The sequence below is a fragment of the Onychostruthus taczanowskii genome, unplaced genomic scaffold (assembly GCF_017590055.1).
Source record: "Onychostruthus taczanowskii isolate IOZ18803 unplaced genomic scaffold, ASM1759005v1 scaffold310, whole genome shotgun sequence".
Taxonomy (NCBI): domain Eukaryota; kingdom Metazoa; phylum Chordata; class Aves; order Passeriformes; family Passeridae; genus Onychostruthus; species Onychostruthus taczanowskii.
The window spans coordinates 56,766-63,183 of NW_024500462.1; the positions used below are offsets into that span (position 1 = coordinate 56,766).

Sequence of the window (6,418 nt, forward strand, 5' to 3'; positions counted from 1 at the left end):
AAAGAACAAGAGAGACTCTGCCTCAGGCCAGAAATGATGTATAAAACCAGACTGCACCAGACTGCCTTCATGAACATTTGGGGTCCACTGTGATAGAGGTCGGATCACGGTTCACCCAGCGCCGAACCCGGGGCCGACACTGTCCCTTTGATTGTGGCTGTCAAGACTGTATATCAATAACCCAATAAATTCTATTTTTTGATTTTTTATTGAATTAGCTTTATCGATTTTTATCTATAACACTCCCAACATGGATCACTGACACCATGGATCACTGGGGCTCTGCCCACTGTGGGTCACTGGGGATCATCCGGAGCAGATCTTCCCGTGGGGGATGGAGCTGGAGCAGTGCACGGAGCTCTTCCTGCACTTGGGGCACTCGCAGGGCTTCCCTTAGTGGTGGCTCTGTTGGTGTCTGGTCAAGTGAGAGTTTGTGGAGAAGCTCTTCCCACACCGGGGACACTCGTAGGGCCTCTCCCCAGTGTGGATGCACCGGTGCCTGACAAGATGGGAGTTGTGCTTGAAGCCCATCCTGCAGTCAGGGCAGCAGAAGGGCCTCTCATCTGTATGAATCTGCAGGCACAGGAGGAGAAGGGAGCTGGTCTGAAACCTCTTCCTGCATTTATCACACTCGTAGGGCCTCTCCCCGGTGTGGATCCTCTGGTGTTTGATCAGGTAAGAGCTTGTGCTGAAGCTCTTCCCACATTGCCCAAGTCATAGGGCTGTTCCTTCATGTGACTCCTCTGGTGGACAATCAGGTAGGGGCTCAGGCTGAAGCTCTTCCCACACTTGGGACACTCGTAGGGCCTCTCCCCAGTGTGGATGCCCCAGTACCTGATGAGAGTGGAGTTGTTCCTGAAGCCCTTCCCACAGTCGTGGCAGCGGAAGGGCCTCTCATCTGTGTGAATGCGTTCATGCTGGAGGAGACTGGAGCTGCTCTGAAACCTCTTCCTGCATTTATCACACCCGTAGGGCCTCTCCCCAGTGTGGCTCCTCTGGTGGACTGTCAGGTGATAGCTCTCACTGAAGCTCTTCCCACACTTGGGACACTCGTAGGGCCGTTCCCTTGTGTGGATTCTCCAATGGTTGATCAAGTGGGATCTCTTGCTGTAGCTCTTCCCACATTCCGAGCACTTGTGGGGTTTCTGACCATCGTAAGGATGCTCATGGACCCCCACGTCCAAGCTCTGGCCACCTCCCCAGCCCAGGGTGGGTCTTTCCTCCTCAGTTCTCCATTTGCAGCCCCTCCTTGTGCGGTATCTCCAGGCGTTTTCCTCCCCGTTGGATTCCTGCACTGTGGAGCCGCTCAAAATTTCCTCTTCAACGAGCTTCTGCTGCAGGGATTTGTCCTCCCTGATCTCCATCCTCAGCTCCTTCCCTGGGGGAGGAAGGACAAGGAGAGGATGGGATTTGCCTCCATGCCACAGGGAAGGGCAAGGAGATCCCCCCAGTCCATCCCCAGCAGGATGGCACTGGCAGCAGGATTGTTTTGCATCTGGGGCCATGCTGGGTTGGGAGATGGAGCAGGAGAGAGGGGGAAAGGGGCACTGACTTCCTCCTCACCTGCCTGGGGCTCCTGGGCCATCTTCCTCCTCCTCATGGCCTGCTCTATTGGGCCAAGATTTAGGAATGGGAAATGCTGGTTTGGGGGGTGTGGTGTTATATATTAGTTAAATGGTATGCTCTGTCTCACCCCTCGATAATGTATGGTTTATTCCAAGCCTGTGATCCTCCTCTGAAGTATCACGTATCTGTAATCCCATTGGCCCAAGTCTTATTCCGCGCCCATTTTGAATCTCCCTGTTAAGCTGTGTGAGGGAGGCCAGACTCTCTCTTGGCCCTTTTCTCCCTAAGCTCTTCCTCTCTCCCCCTCCCTCTCCTTCTCCCTTCTCCCTCAGTAACCATGCTGCTCCCAGGGGTGGTACCTCCAATAAACCCTCATCTAATTAGCACCCTCAGAAGCCATATGGAGTCTCCTTACCTGCTGGCAGTTACCAGTGAACACACAGCTTAGGGGGCCCCCTGGGACTCCCCGGGGAGGCTCCCCAAACGAACTGCAACAGGGGGGAAAACAAGGGCTGAGTGTGTTGTGTTTGATGGTCTCGCTGCCCAAGTGCAGCTGGAGAAGTCAGCGCCCCTTTCAGCCTTGGGGGCCTGGAGCCCACTCATCCCCAGCCTCCCCCACCCCTCCAGGCTGCCGGGGTTCTCCCAACTCCAGGATTGCCCCTCTGCACTCTCCTTGCTCCGGGGCTACTGCATTCTCCCCGGCTTTCTGGGGATCCCCAAACTCAATATCGCCCCTGTGCCTGCCAGTAGTGGGTGATCACCACTTGGGACCTGCCAAGATCCCTGCAGGGGCATTTCCAGCTCAGCTCTGTGGTCCTGAAAGATCCAAACATACCTTGCTGAGCAAAAAAACCCTGCCAGAGACCTCCCCCACCGATGGATTTGGGGGAGAACTCCCCCTCCCCGCTCACCTGGGGGTACCGGGGGGCAAGGGTGGTCGATGCTGGTGGAACCAGGGGAGCTGCAGTTTGGGCAGGCGGGGGAAACTGCGTGGTTCTGCTACTCCTGCTGCTCCTCCTCATCCTGCTGCTCCTCCTCTTCCTCACCCTCCTTTTTCTCTTCCTCCCGCTCCTGCTCCGCTCCCAGCTCGGCCGGGGCAGTGCCGACACCCAAAAGCAGCTGCGCTCCGCCCTGGGGGGGTTGAGTTCCAAAGCGAGCCCACTCCAAGCAGCACTGGGAGCGATACTGGGAGCACTGGGAACAATAGGGAAAGCACCAGGAGCGATCCTGACAGCCCTGGGAAGGAACTGGGAGTGCTTTCCCTGCCAGTCCCGCTCTTACTGGGAGAACTGGAGGGAACTGGGAGCAAACAGCGCCCAGACAGGGGCTGCAGCCAGCGGAGGGCAGGGCCAAGTCAAAGGGCGTGGTTATGAAAATGCAAATACAGCAGCAATGGTGCACTGGGATTGGTGGGTGGGAGTGTTTCCTCGGTCCTGTGATGGCCACAGTGTGGGCAGGGGCCCGGAGCAATGGTGGGGGGTCTGGTGAGAGGGGACAAGGGAGCTGGTATGGGAAGATGGGAATGGGACCGGGGCTGGGAATGGGACTGGAAATAAGAGATAGAGACAAGGACAAGAACCAGGAATTTGGGACTGGAACCGGGAATGGGTACAGGGACAGGTAATACGGGACTGGGAATGGGGACTGGGAATAGTAAAGGGAGTATGGTGAGAGAACTGAAATGGGACCAGGGATGGGAATATTAGAATGGGACAGGGAATATGGAAACAGCATCCGGAGAGAGAATATGGGATGGCAATTAGGAAGATGGGATCGGGATTGGAAATGGGAGTACGGGATGGGGAGCGGGAGTATGGGAGTGGACAGAGAATATAGAAATGAAAGTGCGGGACCGGCAGCGGAACCAGGACTATGAGAATGGAAACAGGACAGGGAATATGGGACTGGATATATGGGAATGGCACCAGACAGAGGATACGGAACAGAGACTGGGAATGAGACTGGGAGTGGGATCCTTACGGGACCAGGAATGGGGTGACATGGTGTGGTGGGTTCAGTGTTGGCTAAATGCTCATGTACTCTCTAGAATTATTTACTTAATTCTTGTTGTGGGATAGGATTAAGAGGAAGTTAAAGTACGTTTAAAACTTTAACAGGGTATAAAGAAAACTTTAATAATAAGACTAAAAGAAAGAAGAATCAGAATAAAACTTTTAGAACACTTCTCATCTCCCCACAACTTTTTTTTTTGTTGTTTCCTACTGACAATGTATAGAGATAATTTGGTATTATCACTCAGTTCACTTCTACTAAAATAATCTTTCATCAGTTTTCTTAGGGAGAGTATTGCCAGCTGAGGGCTATGTACAAATCACGAATGGAATGGGACTGCTGTGGAATGCATCTCGAGCTGTTTATTTTCCAGCATCATTCTCATTACATGCTTATGACAATGGGAAGATGCCAGCAGCTCACATCCTCAGCAGCAGCTGAAGAACTCAATGTTACAACTCACTTTAAAAGTTTTTTGACCAATCACACAAAGCAAAAGCATATTGACAGTAGTTCTATCCAATCACCATAAGCACATGTACCTTTTTTTTTAAATTATGCTTGCTTATTTTGAATACAATACCAGCTTGTAAGCATTAAGATACAATGCACAGAATTCCATTATTAAGCTTAGAACTTCCTAGTATCTCACTAGATATATTTTTCTGTTGCTTAGGGAGTTATTCCAGCTAAGTGTTAATACACAGACCATTGTTCTATTTGTCCTTACTTTCTAATTCTCATATAATTTTTCTGCTGACAAATCTTACGGCTACTGCTTAGCTCTAATCACAGTTCTGCTCTCTCCAAGGCCTGTCTTTTGCAGCTTTCCCAAAACCCTCTGATTTTAAGGATTCCCACAGAGAGGAGTCTTTCTTGCCATGGCTATGGAGATTTCTCTACAAGAAACAGTGTTCTTGCGGCTTCAATTTTCAAGAATAGTAGCCGCTTGGGAACTCGCATTCGATAAGTCCTTCTCATCTTTCACAGCCTTCCCACAGCTGCGTTTTTGGGCTATGTTAACTTATTGGGGTGCTATTTTTAAGGATGAGCTGTTTAAAAGCAAAAGTTCTTTTTATGTATCTCTGAAATCATCTTCATCACTGAGAGCAGAGGTTTTCTTCTTTCCTGGGAGAAAAGCGGCTTCATTACTTTTGTCTCTCTCTATCCAAGCTTCTCATCAGGATTGCAGCTACTTTAACATCTGTTCACTTTAGCATTGGTGCCTCTCTTCATGACGGTAATTAAAACACTATATCCTTCTAATGAATTTTAGTGAATTACAGGGAAAAAGAGTCTAATGTATCAATGACATTCTTCTCTATAGCCTTACAGGAGGATTTCAGCCTAAGACTTAATTTTTTCCTCTGTCTGGGACTTGACTCCTTTGGTGTTTTTATGTTATCTTCTACATGTCTTATTTTTTTCTCTCACTCAAGAGAGGATTGAAGGTCTGTAAGTGTTGTTTGTGCAGTGAAGGGGTTCATGCTACCCAGGCCTTGCATCATTCTTGCTGTTGGTTCTGTGATTCCTGCCAGGCAGTGGTTGCAGCAGTCGTAGTGCAGTATTTCAGGCTGCACGGAGGGGGCTCTGCCAGGATTGCAGGAGGCTTTGGGCTAGAACAGCAGCATGCCACAGGCCAATGGCTTCCCCTCCCTCTGCTCAGCAGTTTCTGGTGAAATCCAGCTGAGCAACGCTGGGGAGGAGGCTGGGATCTTGGAAGCCAGGTAGGGGAGCTGGCCCAGCCCAGCAACTGCAGGCAGAGCTCAGCAATGGCCTGCACAGAAATGTGAATCTCACAAAGGTGAATCTATCTTTAATTGGCTTATTAACACGTCCGTTCTCAAAACTAAGCAGCAATTGATTTTGCTAGGCACAGAGAAGCTCTCATCAGCTCTCTTCAGAAAAAATAGTTTCAGTGTGTGGCTTCTTCCCTCCTCACTAAACGTCAGTTAATGCAAAACCAACACACATGGGAAGCGGTGGGGGGCAATGAGAGCAAAAGTGAGGAGAGGGGGATCCAGGACAGGGGACACTGGGAACCGGGACAGGGAGACATGAGCACAGTTCCAGGGCAGGGGGTCCTTGATCACCTCCCCCAGAACCTCCACCAGGGTCTCCCAGTGCAGCCAGAGCCTCTTGGCCTGGGGTGCCCAAAGCTCTGAGCAACCCCCAAGTCCCTCCCAGGAGCCCTCAACTCCCTCGAACCCAGCATCCCCCGTCCCCTGGATGATCCCTCCATGTCCCAATCATAATCTTCGTTCAGTCTTTATTTTTTCCCAGTTTTGGGTGTTTTTGGAAACGACAAAGAGAAATGAAAAGAAAATCAAGGGCACAGGGAGCCAGGAAGAATTGGAGCCCCCCAGGCAGGTGTCTTCCCAACAGGGATCACCAGCACCATGGATCACCAGGGCTCTGCTCACCGGGGCTCACTGGAGATCATCCAGAGCAGATCCTCCCAGGGGATGGAGCTGGAGCAGCGCACGGAGCTCTTCCCACATTCAGGACATTCGTGGGGCTTCCCTTAGTGGTGCCTCCATTGGTGTTGAGTCAAGGCTGAGTCTGGCAGCAGCTCTTCCCACACTCGGGACACTCACAGGGCTTGTGACATCACAAGGAGCGGAGCTGGATGCCAGGCACCCTCCAGAGCTGCTCTCTCACTGCCCTCCAGAGATGGAGAGGAGAGAAAAAACAGAATGAAGGCTTCATGGCTTGAGTTAAGGACTGGGACAGATCACTCAGCAAATGCCATCATGGGCAAAACAGTTCAAAATTAGAGACATTAATTGAATTTATTGCTATCAATCAGAGCAGGATAGTGAGAAGTAAAATAAAGCTT

The 6,418-nt window shown here is 51.0% G+C and overlaps 2 pseudogenes; one reads left to right on the forward strand and one right to left on the reverse strand.

Annotated features, from left to right (window-relative positions):
• The window catches only part of LOC121338691, an 87,135-nt pseudogene that overhangs the window by 17,383 nt on the left and 63,334 nt on the right, over nucleotides 1–6,418 (reverse strand).
• Nucleotides 1–6,418, forward strand: part of LOC121338688 — a 48,819-nt pseudogene that overhangs the window by 15,039 nt on the left and 27,362 nt on the right.